General features: G+C 28.4%; 1 protein-coding gene across 1 annotated transcript in view; it reads right to left on the bottom strand.

The window, feature by feature from the left end:
- The window catches only part of TkR99D (Tachykinin-like receptor at 99D), a 160,032-nt gene extending 147,467 nt beyond the window's left edge, over window positions 1–12,565 (bottom strand). Inside the window, exon 1 of the mRNA XM_065516292.1 lies at window positions 11,780–12,565. The gene's annotated coding sequence lies outside the window, so the exon portion shown is untranslated. The remainder of the gene's footprint in view (window positions 1–11,779) is intronic.
- Between the last annotated feature and the right edge of the window lie 419 nt (window positions 12,566–12,984).

The raw sequence follows: 12,984 nt of genomic DNA on the forward strand, positions 1-12,984 counted from the left end.
TTGAAAGCAGCTATGCGATTAGAGAAAATTTGCCATAAATTTGAAATTTCCATAAAAGATAGGTCTACTTCGGAAGGCTCTTGACCACGCAGTTATACAAATATTGAAATTATTTTTCTTCCATAGAATTTCCCAAAATGTTACCGTTGAGAAAAATATAAATGCAGTATTTATTTTGTTTTTATTTTCTGTATAATTAAATATTAAAAAAAATTGCGAAAAAAAAAACTACTTTTTAAATTTTTTTTAATTTATGTGCACTTTTGATTTGGTATGGATTTCGAAATAATTATTTCCTTATAATACTTATAAATTTGTTGTGAATTAAAACATATATATTTGAAAAAAATCGGAAGAGATTTGAATCCGATATTTACAAAAATACAGAGCAAAGTAGGTAAAAAACATAAAATTTTAATTTTCAATGGTGAATATCTCGTAAACTATAAAAGATATAATAAAGCTATAGTAATATTTTTTGTAGCTCTCTTCCAGTAGATTACACATATATACAAATATTTCAAATCGGATCGAGAACAACAATTTGGCATCATTTTTAATTTGTAATATACCCGAGACAGCCCAATTTGGGGTCTTGAGTCTCCGCACCACCTTAGTGTTGAAAGTCCACATTCAAAACTTAGGCTCACCTATCGGTTTAGAACTTACAAATTTCTTTGCACATTTTTTATTTTTCATTTCCCCCACTGTGACCCAAAATATCGGATTTAGGTTCTCGCACAACCAGAATATGACATTTTGTAACCTCTATTTGCAAAGATTCATCTTTTTTTTCCTTTCTTTCCTTTCGAAAAAGCCCAAACATAGTCAAGTTTCTTAAAAAGGTCAATAAAATACGAAAGCAAAATTTTTTGCGTTAAATATGGGAAGCTCGGTTTTGATTTTAGACCCATGGTTTCTTCGGCAAACATTCTTAGAATTCATCGTAGATTAAGATTTTGATAACCGCTTAGTGCATTTTTTTTGATCCATACAAATTGACCCACTCTATTATACACTATTGTTTTATTGAGGGGACGATATATAATTTTTATATGATCCGGAAAGAGATCTTAATGCAAAAACGTGTAAAGTAAAATATGGCTCCCTTGACCGGACATAACACCCCCAGAACTAACCAAACTTGGACAATTTAAAAAAAAAAATTTTGGTATGAGTAAAAAATTCTAAAAAATATAAAATGTACTAACTTCCAAAAAGGTACTTATAAGTCGCCAGCGTACTTCTTCTAAACTGTGATTATTTATCATTATAAATTACACTAAATAACAGATTTCAAAAATATTTCAAACAAAGTGTAAATCTCCTATAAAATTTGCACACAAAACTAACTAAATGAAAATTAATGAATTAACCTTAGAAATATCTAAAACAAAAATCGACAAATCTGAAATATTAATGAGAGACACCATTACCAAGCATTTTTAAAATAATTTTTAATGAACCCTCTTAATTGCTAAATAAAATTTGTGCCAATTGAATAATAAAATTCAAACTAATTTGTATTCTACTAAATCGGGTTGTTAAAAATACCGACAGCTATCCTCACATTCTCATGTACAAACACAAACATAGCTACTAATTACTTATGTACATTAGAATGGCCCAACAAAAAAATATTAGAAAAATTCAAAAGACTATTGACAATTTTGTGGCATCATATGAATTAGAGTTTCGTGTTCGGTTTTAACCGAAACTGAAACCGCTTTTTTTCATAGCTCAAAGCCGAAACCCGACAAACTGTGAAGCAGCTTAAAAAGCTCTGGTTGATCATTGTAATAGATAATACTGGAATTTGTGGTATATAAATAGTAACGGCGTGTAGCTGGTGATGGAGTTGATAGAAAGCTTTGCTACAGTTATACAAGGTGACGCAAAAGTAAACTTCCGATTTTTTTTCTGTAATTAAAAAAAAATGAAAAACTTTGATTCTTCTTGTGGATTATTTTTATTTGGTCTTTTAATTTTTTTTACATCAAGTCGAGAATATGATGTCATGTAAATGGCCGCCGCCACAGTTGATTATCATTTGAGCCCTTTTTATGGCATTTTCCATCACTTTGGCCAAAATTTCCGTCGATAGGTCCTCACATTCTTGATGGATATTGTCTTTAAGAGCTGCAAGAGTCTGAGGCTTGTTGACATTAACCCGCGACTTCAAAAAGCCCCACAAAAAGAAGTCTGGAGCGGTCAAATCAGGAGATCTTGCTGGCCAGTGCAAATCGCCAAAACGGGAGATTAGGCGCCCGGGAAATGCACCCTTCAGCATATCGGTTGTGACACGTGCTGTGCGTGCCGTTGCACCGTCCTGTTGGAACCCAGTATTTTCCAATCCCAATTCATCAAGTTGCGGCAAAAACAACTCGTTGATCATTGCTCTGTAGCGCTCACCATTCACAGTAACCGTTTCGCCCGCGACGTCTTCGAAGAAAAAAGGTCCGATGACTCCTCCAGCGAAAACAGCACACCATTCAGTGACTTTGAGCGGGTGCAATGGCTCTTCGTGGGTTACACGCGTATTTTTCAAAATGTTGCTTATTTACGTACCCGCTAAGATGGAAATGGGCCTCATCACTCATGATTATTTTTGATGAAAAATCATCTTATTATTGGTCAAATAAATAGTCAGCAATATTCCGCGTTCTGGAGCAGTGTAGCGTAACATTGTTTATTAACGTGTATTTCGCATGTGTTTACTACACAAATGTCAAAACAGAACTGACATTAGGGGCCAATCGCAAAATTTATAGCATTTTCTGATAGGATTATTACTTTTGCGCCACCTTGTATTTACAGTTTATTTGAAGAAAATAACCCACCGTTTTTAAAAGGTAAAAACTTAACAGTATCATAATATTGAAGAAACAAGTCCCAAACCGAAAATAACCGAAACCGATTGGTTTTCAATTTTTAAAACCGAAATCGCGGTTTTGAATTTTGTCGATTTTTTAAAACTTTTATATGAATTGTCAGAGAGAGCAGTGTTAAATAAATTTTCCAGAAAAACCAGTTGTGAATATTGAACCTGACCCCTAATAAACTGGGCCATCCTAATGTTCATGTATGAGTACCTACCTAACATACATGAGGTTTCAAAATATACTCGTAACACTTCAATAAGTTTTTTCCCTGGAAAATAATTTACCAACTTTTATGTTCACAAAACAGTTTTTAATTTTGCACTTTTAAGTCAAAAGTTTGATTTTTCTACTCGTATTTACTCGTGCAAGTTTTGTAGAGTTTATTTTATTTTTTTTTTGTTTATTTGTTTTTAGACGTGGAAAAACAACATTGTGCTAAAACAACATTTTTAAAAATCAACAAAATAAATAGAGAGAATTAGAAAAATAATAAATAAAATAGTAGAAAAATCCACTAGAAAGTTAAAATCAATTTGCTAAAGTCAATTTTGGGGTAAATACTTAATGAAAATTATTTATTTTTGTTGGTTTTATCAACAGTCGTCAGTTGTCATTTGTTAAACCAATACAATTTATTTACACATACGAAATTTTCTAATGGTCAGGGCGAAATGGTTTAATTTAGTTGTAAATGTATATTAAATATTTAGTAAAAATTTTGTAATTCTAAATTCTAAAAATTCTAAATCTAAAATTTGCTAGAACTTCTTTAACTTAATATCTTAGGTCTTAAGATTTTCTTTATGTTTTCTTAAACAATATTTCTTTTTTTTTTGCTTGAAAGTACCTGTCTTTAACATTTAATTTTTTTTTGGCTATAAATAATCAGCTTAAAAGTAGCTGGTTTGCTGTTTATGTTGTGCTAAATTTTCCAGATTTAAAATGTCATTATGCTCGTATATCAAATGACATTACATACATGAGTATTATAACAATTTCTTATTTCTCAGACATGTGTTGTTTTAAAAATGTGTTCCCTAAATAACAAATGTGTCTTACTGTCATCAATCAAGTATTAAATTTTCTACTTTTTATCTGAATTATTTTCTTTATCACCTTTTTAGAGACAAAAACACACGCACAATATTAAAGTAATTTGTTGACACAAGGTCAGGAATTCGGTTTTTTGTGTGAGATACTTATTTTGGGGGATTTTAAGATAGTGATGGAAAATGTTTAATGGTAACAGTTGAAAACTTTCCAATAAATTTTATATATTTTTTATTTTACGTGTTGATTATTGGGAGTTGATTACTTTATATTGTAGATTCGAAAACAATTTTTTAAATTTATTTAAATTTCGTTTAATAAAAATTAGATTTTGTTAGTATCAAAAAAATTGCAAAACCACATTAGTATATGAGGGATTTTAAGTCAAGTGAACCAACTTTTGAAATCGATGTCATCCGGTGGGATTAGTCTTATTGGATAGTAATTCAGACACAATTTTGCAACAAGATCGGTCTAGAACTCTCTGAGTTAGAGGCATAGAGAACATAGAGCGGAAACTCGAAAAAAAACTGAAACAAAAAAATTACTCAAAAAAGTTACACATACCAGTGTTGTTTTTGTTTTCACGTAGTTTTTTTTACTAATACATTCTCAATACTTAGGTTTTTGACAACTGAGTTAGTTCTTTGGCAGGAGAGTTTCCGCTCTATGTGTTAGAGTGGTTAGAGGGGTTCAAAATTTGACATTTTGGCCAAATAGTTGTTTTTTCTCATGCTTGTAACTTATTACACAGGTCAACAGCAAAAAAAGTCTTCACTGACCATTACTTAGATTTGATGCATCATGATTACCTAAGTATAAAAATGGTAATATTTTTGAATTCTATGGATAGATTTTTTTAAATTTTTTTTTCTAAAATTCTGAATTTTTTTTAGATGTTTCTCCATATAATTTATGATAACTCAAAAAGGGTTAGTCCGTTATTATTGTAGTAAACTTACAAAAGTTCAAATTTACAAAACCTTTAAACCATTTATATATTGCGTTTTAAACGGCTCAGTAGTTTCGGAGTTATAATAAAAAATTAAGGCAAAAATATATTTTTTATATGAAAATATAATTTTTTTTTGTTTTAAAAAAATCATGAAAAATTGAAAACTGCAGAAATTGTTTAGGTTTATTATTTTGTCGCAAAGCCGCATATAATAACAACAAAATGAGATATCGTACATAAAAATCGATTGATTCTTTTCGAATTTATTCATACTGAAGTGAATTCGCTCATTTTCACAAAATTTTACTTTTCTGTTTGATATACATAAAATTGAGTAGTTAATGTTCTTCTTTGGATTAATTGTCTTTTGAAAACATTTTCCCCATGCTATGTACAAATTTTCACACATATATTGCGTTTTAATCGGCTCAGTAGTTTCGGAGTTATAGTAACAAATTGAAGGAAAAAATATATTTTTTACGTGAAAATTACATTTTTTTTGTTTTAAAAAACTCATGAAAAATCAAAAACGGCAGAAATTGTTTAGATTTATTGCTTTATTGTAAAGCCACATGTAATAGGAATAAAATGAGATATCGTTTGTAGAAATCGATGGATTATTTTCGAATTTATTCACAATTAAGTGAATTCGCTCATTTTCACAAAATTTTTGTTTTTTTTTTGATATATATAAAATTGAGTAGCTAATGTTCTTCTTTCGATTAATTGACTTTTGAAAACATTTGCCCCATGCTATGTACAAATTTTCACACATATATTTTGTTTCAATCGGCTCAGCAGTTTCGGAGTTATAATAACAAATTGAAGCAAATAACATATTTTTTACAGGAAAATGGCAATTTTTTTGTTTTAAAAAACACATGAAAAATCGGTAACGGCAGAAATTGTTTAAATTTATTGCTTTATTGCAAAGCCACATGGAATACAAACAAAATGAGATATCGTTTTTAAAAATCTATTGATTCTTTTCGAATTTATTCACAATTAAGTGAATTCGCTCATTTTCACAAAATTTTATGTGTTTACAAAAATGTCTTCAAGGAAAAAACCTAAGCTTTCTTTTGAGCAGAAAAAGGGTCCATTTTGAAAAAAAAGTCAACACAGTTTGTGATTTTGCAAAAAAAAGTAAAAAAATTTATGTTTTGAGTAGACGCCTTTCTTTTCCTTATGCAATTTAGTTGCGCAAGTCTCTTGTGCTTGTAGATACCAGAGGTAATGTCGGGTTGAGGAGAAGAAAATTTTGCATGCTGGTTTGTTGTTGGGCAAGAGACTTGCGCAACTAAATTGCCTAGTGTGAAAGGGGTCTTACAAAACATTTATTTTGATAAATATCCAATTCGCATCCCACTAAGCGACCAAAAAAAAAGATCTTTTGAGAAAAAAAGGGTCCATTTTGGAAAAAAAAAGTCAACAAAGTTTTTGATTTTGCAAAAAAAGTCAAAAATTGTATGTTTTGAATTACAAAACATTTATTTTGATAAATATCTAAAATATCGCATCACCAACAAGCGACCAAAAAGTTCTTCAAGGAAAATATCTAAACTTTCTTTTCAGAAAAAAGGGCTAATTTTTTTTTTTTAAAAGTCAAACAAGTTTTTGATTTCGGGAAAAAAATTTCAAAATCTTTTTTTTCGAAAGATTGAATAAATAGCTATCTAAACTATTTGGGTCACCTTTTGTTAAGAATAATGGGAAATAAGTTAAATGCATGAGAAAAAACACCTGTTTGGCCAAAATGTAAAATTTTAAACCCTTCTAACTCAGAGAGCTCTCGAACGATTTAGTCATTGATTTCAAAAGTTGGTTCACTTGACATGAAATCCCTCATTTATATTCTGGTTCATTATGAAATTGTAAGACGTTCGTCCGTCCGTTTGTCCGTCTGTCTGTTGACAACACGGTAGGTCGCAAGCGAAAGGAGCTAGCTGGCTCTATGTTGATGAGGTTTGTCTCTTATTGAAAATGGGCAATATCGGTCCATTATTTCCACAAGCCCCCATACAAATGTCCCCCAGGAATACTATTTGAGCAGTCATGTTGATTATTGCTACTTTGACTAAAAACTTGAAACATCAACAACAATGTGAAACCTCAAAACGTTATCCGATTGTGTTAAGCATTTTGGTTCTAGATGACATTGAGCAATTTTAAACTTTGGGAGTATTTCAAAATAAACGCAAACCTATTCAACATACATGTTTAAATATAAAATATTTTGAAACTATGAAAAAGTACCGAACTTATATTGAAAGCTTCGTGGCAATATTAAAGTGTTACCATAAATTACCATCACTGATTTACAAGCTGCAAGCAATTTTCAAGTTCATCAAGTATTCAAGAAATGTAAAATTGAGAACTCTTTTCTTTTATTTTTTTACATTTACTACTTGTTGACACTTGTCGAAATGGGTTTTTTATTTAAATATTTTGTCAGTTTTACTAATAGTCAACACGTTCAGGAAATGTAGTAGTAATGCTGTGTGATGATGTAGCTGGTGGCAGAAAAGGTTTTAACATATTTGCAACATATGCTTTTTTTTGGAGCTTAAATGACCTTTAACACTTCGCAGACAAATTATGGTTAGAAAATAACATTAAAAATAAAGTTGTTGAAGGATGAAAGTACTGAAGGATAAAACAAATATTTGCTGATGTTGAACTATGTCAATTTGTTAGTCAATGACACATTTATCATGATATTTTGAAAGAGAATTATAACTCTTTATTTCCTCAATTTAATTTTGTTTTTGTTTCTTTAGTCAAAAAACTAAACATCTAATAGCTATCGAATCTCAAATGATTACACAATTTTCACTATTACATTTAATGTTGTATAAACAGGAATTTTTGAAATTAAATTAATTAGAAAATTAATTTTCTTTATACATATATTTAAACATCTATGTTTATTTTCGAAAGTTTTCTTTTAGCTGCAATATTCGCTATCTATTCAAATAATAAGAAAATAAACAAATGCCATCTTAATTACACACAGTAGTCTTTGTGGTATTTGATTTTTCTGTACAAATAAACAATATGCAAATTGTAGGTGTTAAACAAAAATAATAATTAGAGGATTCAAACATTCTGCTACTGGGTCGTATTGTCATAATATCCTAATATATTATGATAGTTTATTGTTGTGTTTCAAACTGAAAAGTTCAAAACTAATAAGACTTTTTGAACACTTTTTTGTTTGAAGCACAACAACAATTTGTTTAAACTATCATAATATATTAGAACATTATGACAATATGACTTAATAGCGGACCGTTTGAATTCCCCAAATACAATTGTATTTTTGTAGATGAATGTGCAAGAAAATGTCTTTATTATTAATTATTTGTTAATCTTAAATACGTTTCTTTCCTGTGATCACATTTAATGCACATTTCTAAAACTTTCAGTATTTTATTTTACTTTATTTTGAATATTAAGGAGTATGAATCAACAGGATAGTCATTGGGATCAAAAGTTTACTTTTCAAACGGACATTGCTAGATAATCAAAGAGTTTCATAAAATTACACGGTGTGAAATTCGATGCATTCGTCTATTTCAAAAACTTTTTCCCAAAGCGTAGAGATCACAAAATTAAAAAAAAAATTATTGTCAGGAAATTTTTCACTTTAGCGGCCACCTAAGCGCTACCTAAACGGTGTGAAGAATCATTCCTATTAAGTTCATGTGTTCTAGAAAGTTGTTTATTGAGATCTTAGATACATTTTTGTAGATGATTATTTCCTGAAATTTTATACGATTTGATACCTATGGACCTGAAAAAAGGTAACAGAAATCGAATTTTTCAAAGTTTTTTGAGATTTTATCTTGAAGATGATGTTTTTTTTGATTTTAGCCTCAGAGAGTAAATAAAAATTCCGAAAGGTTTGCAAGAAATGTTTAGAAAATGATTACTTTTTTGCAAAAATGACACCGAGGCCCCAAATCTTTGGGGGTCCATAAAAAATGCATGACTTGGGGCAAAACTGGGAGACACTGTTTTGTTAAGGAAAATTAATAAACAAATTTCTAAACTTTTTTTTACCAATTATTATTTTCTACTTAAATAAATAAATTTGAAGCCACATAACTTTTTAATGGTTGGTGACAGAGAGGAAAAATTGGTGCCGTTTTGCAAAGCTTTGCTAAAAACTGAAATTATTTTTTTATTTTTTTATGAGATTTGCGCACCCTGTTGTGGGTTTTTGGAACTATTTTTAAGGATTCAAGAAAATCTATTGTATTAATTTTTGATTCAGAATCGACTGCAATATATACAACCGTTTTAGCTCTACAGAAAAATATGCTCAAAATGCTCATCTTGAACCAACACAAGGAGTGAAAATTTTCCAAAAAATTACGCCATTATTTTTATTTACGCAAAAACCTTCAGAAAAAATATGATACCCGCAAATTAAATTTTGGAAATTAACTCTAATACATATACAGCCCAATTATGAACAAAATTATCCGGGAGTTTTTTCTCTTTTCTTATTTTTAACTCCAGGGAATCATTTCATAATTGGGCTGATAACATTTCTTATGTGAAAATAGCTAATTTTTGTGTTTTAAAAAACTCATGAAAAATCGAAAACGACAGAATTTATTAAGGTTTATTACTTTGTCGCAAAGCCGCATATAATAGCAACAAAATGAGATATCGACCATAAAAATCGATTGATTCTTTTCGAATTTATTCACAATTAAGTGAATTCGCTCATTTTCACAAAATTTAACTTTTTTGTTTGATATACATAAAATTGTGTAGTTAATGTTATTCTTTCGATTGATTGAATTTTGGAAACATTTTCCCCAATTTTCACATATATATTGCGTTTCAATCGGCTCAGTAGTTTCGGAGTTATAATAACAAATTGAAGCAAAAAATATATTTTTTACGTGAAAATATCAAATTTTAGTGTTTTAAAAAACTCATGAAAAATCGAAAACGACAGAATTTGTTAAGGTTTATTACTTTGTCGCAAAGCCGCATATAATAGCAACAAAATGAGATATCGATCATAAAAATAGATTGATTCTTTTCGAATTTATTCACAATTAAGTGAATTCGCTCATTTTCACAAAATTTAACTTTTTTTTATATACATAAAATTGAGTAGTTAATGTTCTTCTTTCGATTGATTGAATATATTGAAAACATTTTACCAATGCTATGTATAAAATTTCATGTATATATTGCATTTTAATGGGCTCAGTAGTTTCGCAGCTATAATAACAAATTTAAGCAAAAAATATATTTTTTATGTGAAAATAGCTAATTTTTTTGTTTTAAAAAATTTCATGAAAAATCGAAAACGGCAGAAATTGTTTAGATTTATTGATTTATTGAAAAGCCTTATGTAATAAGAACAAAATGAGATATCGTTTATAAAAATCGATGGATTACTTTCGAATTTATTCACAATTATGTGAATTCGGTTATTTTCAGAAAATTATATGTGCGTACAAGCGTGTATTTTGAGTGTACATTTTACATGGGTTTTGTTTTTGTTACAATAACAAAACACATGTAAAATTTACATGTGTAGCTTTGTGTAAAAGTAATAAACCTGAACAAGTTCTGTCGTTTTCGATTTTTTTACGAGTTTTTTAAAACACAAAAATTTGCTATTTTCACGTAAAAAATATATTTTTTGCTTCAATTTGGTATTATAACTCCGAAACTACTGAGCCGATTAAAATGCAATATATCAACAGATTAAAGGCTTTTCTAAGTTTACTTCAATAATATCGTTCTAACCCTTTCTGAGTTATCATAAATTATGTGAAGCAACATATAACAAAATTCACAATTTTAGAAAAAAAAAAATTTAAAAAAGATCTATCCATAGAATTAAAAAATTTTACCATTTTTTGTACTACTGGAACCACAATACATCAAAATTGTGTAGTAGTTTAAAAAGCCTCCAAAATTTTTGTTGCCCTGTGTAATGAATCTGCAAGGCACTGCACTTGTTTTTATCGTAGCAATTTCAAACAAAAATCATTGACGGAAGAACTAGTTCTTCAATTTATCCTAAGAATGTGTGATTGGTTCGTAAAGTTTTTCTAGAACTTGCTACCAGGGTGACAATTTCTCAAAAAAATTGCTTAAGTAACTGATTCCAGAATCATTCTAAATAACAAGTGCTAGCTCCGTAACGCTTCTTGCTTCTTTGGAATCAGTTATGGAGGTGATAATCTCAAACAAAAACCATTAGCCTCAACGCCAAACAAGAATGAGTGCTGGCTGGTTTGCATGTTATGAAACTAATAAATATTTTCCTGGGATATTTTGCATTTTTTTTTGTTTTTGAATAGCAAATATTTCATTTAATAATTTTCTAAAAATATTAACTGTTTTAAACAACATCAAAGTTAATTAATGAAACTATTAAGCAAACATAATTAAACCATACAGTTTAGCAAATACATTAATATTAAAGTGTTTTTTTTTTCTCTCTCTTTAAAATAATTCAACAATATTTTTTCATTAAATTTTATTTAACATATTAAACAATAGATTTATTATCTTACACTTCATTAATTATTTAAGTGTATTTAACAAAAAAAAAAAACAGTTTGAAAATAATATTGACATTGTAAGTAACGTAAAGTAAAGTATATTTTATGCACAATAAATAAAATTCAAGTAGTTTTGTTATTCTACCTCTAGACAATAACTTTAAATAGAAATAAAAGATAATGAAAAGTGTGTTGGAGAAAAAAATAAAGAAAATCAATAGATAAATATAAAATATTGACAACAACTTTCCTTTTGTAACACTTGATTAAATTTATAGTCTTGTAAATAAAGACTGTGGTAATAATTAAATTGTTTAGTATTTAAATTAAAAAAAAAACAGACTTACTGCGTCAGTAGTATAAGCGAATTCAATTGAAACAAGCAACACTGGGCTACTGCTATGTATTTTATATAAATTGTTAAAGGTCTTAAGAAAATTAAATATTCCACACCTTAAATATTTTATAATTTATATTTTTGTTTATTAATTCTTAAACACTCAATTTTAAATTTAATTTTATAAACTTTTTCTTTTGGATGTTGGAAATTTTCCTTTATTTAGGATAATTTTCAACTTTATTTTATTTTATAATGTTTTAACACATTATATTTATTTAATTTTGGTGTTACACTTTTATGTTTAATATATATTTTGTTATTTTCTAGTTAAAGAATTTTTATTGATATTTTTGTGTGCCACTGTTTTCACACATCATTATTTAGACGTTTTTAATTATCCGCTAATATTTAAACAGTAAACATTGTGGCCAATAGCAAATCATTAATTTTTCAAATTACTTTACTTTATTTTACATTTTTATTTTTTTTTTTATTTAATTTTTCCTTCATTTCTTTTTTCACACAAACAAATTTTTTTTGTTGTTTTTTTAAACAAATGTTTACATTTCGATTTGTTATCTTTAATTTAATTTTTTTTAAATAATTCTACACAATTTTTTTTTTTCATTTATTTATTTTCTTTTCTAAATGTTGTTTTCAGCCCCTCAAATTGTATTTTCCCTGTAGAGTGTTAAAGAGGTGAATGAATGATTGAATGGAATTGAATTATTAAATTACAAATTCTTGTTTAGCGCCCGTTGTTCAAGAGTTTTTGCAACCGCTGCGCTTGAAGTTTTCCGACAAACTGAATTTTGCTATTTCAATATTCAAGTTCATTAAGAAATTTTTGTTTTTTTGGTATTGTAAAAATGTGTGTAGGGTAGGCAGCATATAAGAAGGAAATCATTTTAACAGTTATGTTAGCTAGCATAACATAACAGAGAAATGCCGGTTTTTCTGTTAAATTTAACAGACTGTTAGAATAATACTTAAATTATGCTAGATTTTAATAGGAAGTAAAACATGTTATAACAGAAATCTTATATTTAAGGCTCTTAATTCATTGCAATATTTTACATTTCACCGTGGAAATTTAATTTAATCTGCGGACTTCATCTGAAATCGTGAGAAATAGAATTTGGTAGTGAATGTTTTCACAGTTACCAAATCATATTTAACAAGTAAGAAAGTAGGTTCGACCCGAACCTACTT

Source organism: Calliphora vicina, chromosome 1 (genome assembly GCF_958450345.1).
Source record: "Calliphora vicina chromosome 1, idCalVici1.1, whole genome shotgun sequence".
Taxonomy (NCBI): domain Eukaryota; kingdom Metazoa; phylum Arthropoda; class Insecta; order Diptera; family Calliphoridae; genus Calliphora; species Calliphora vicina.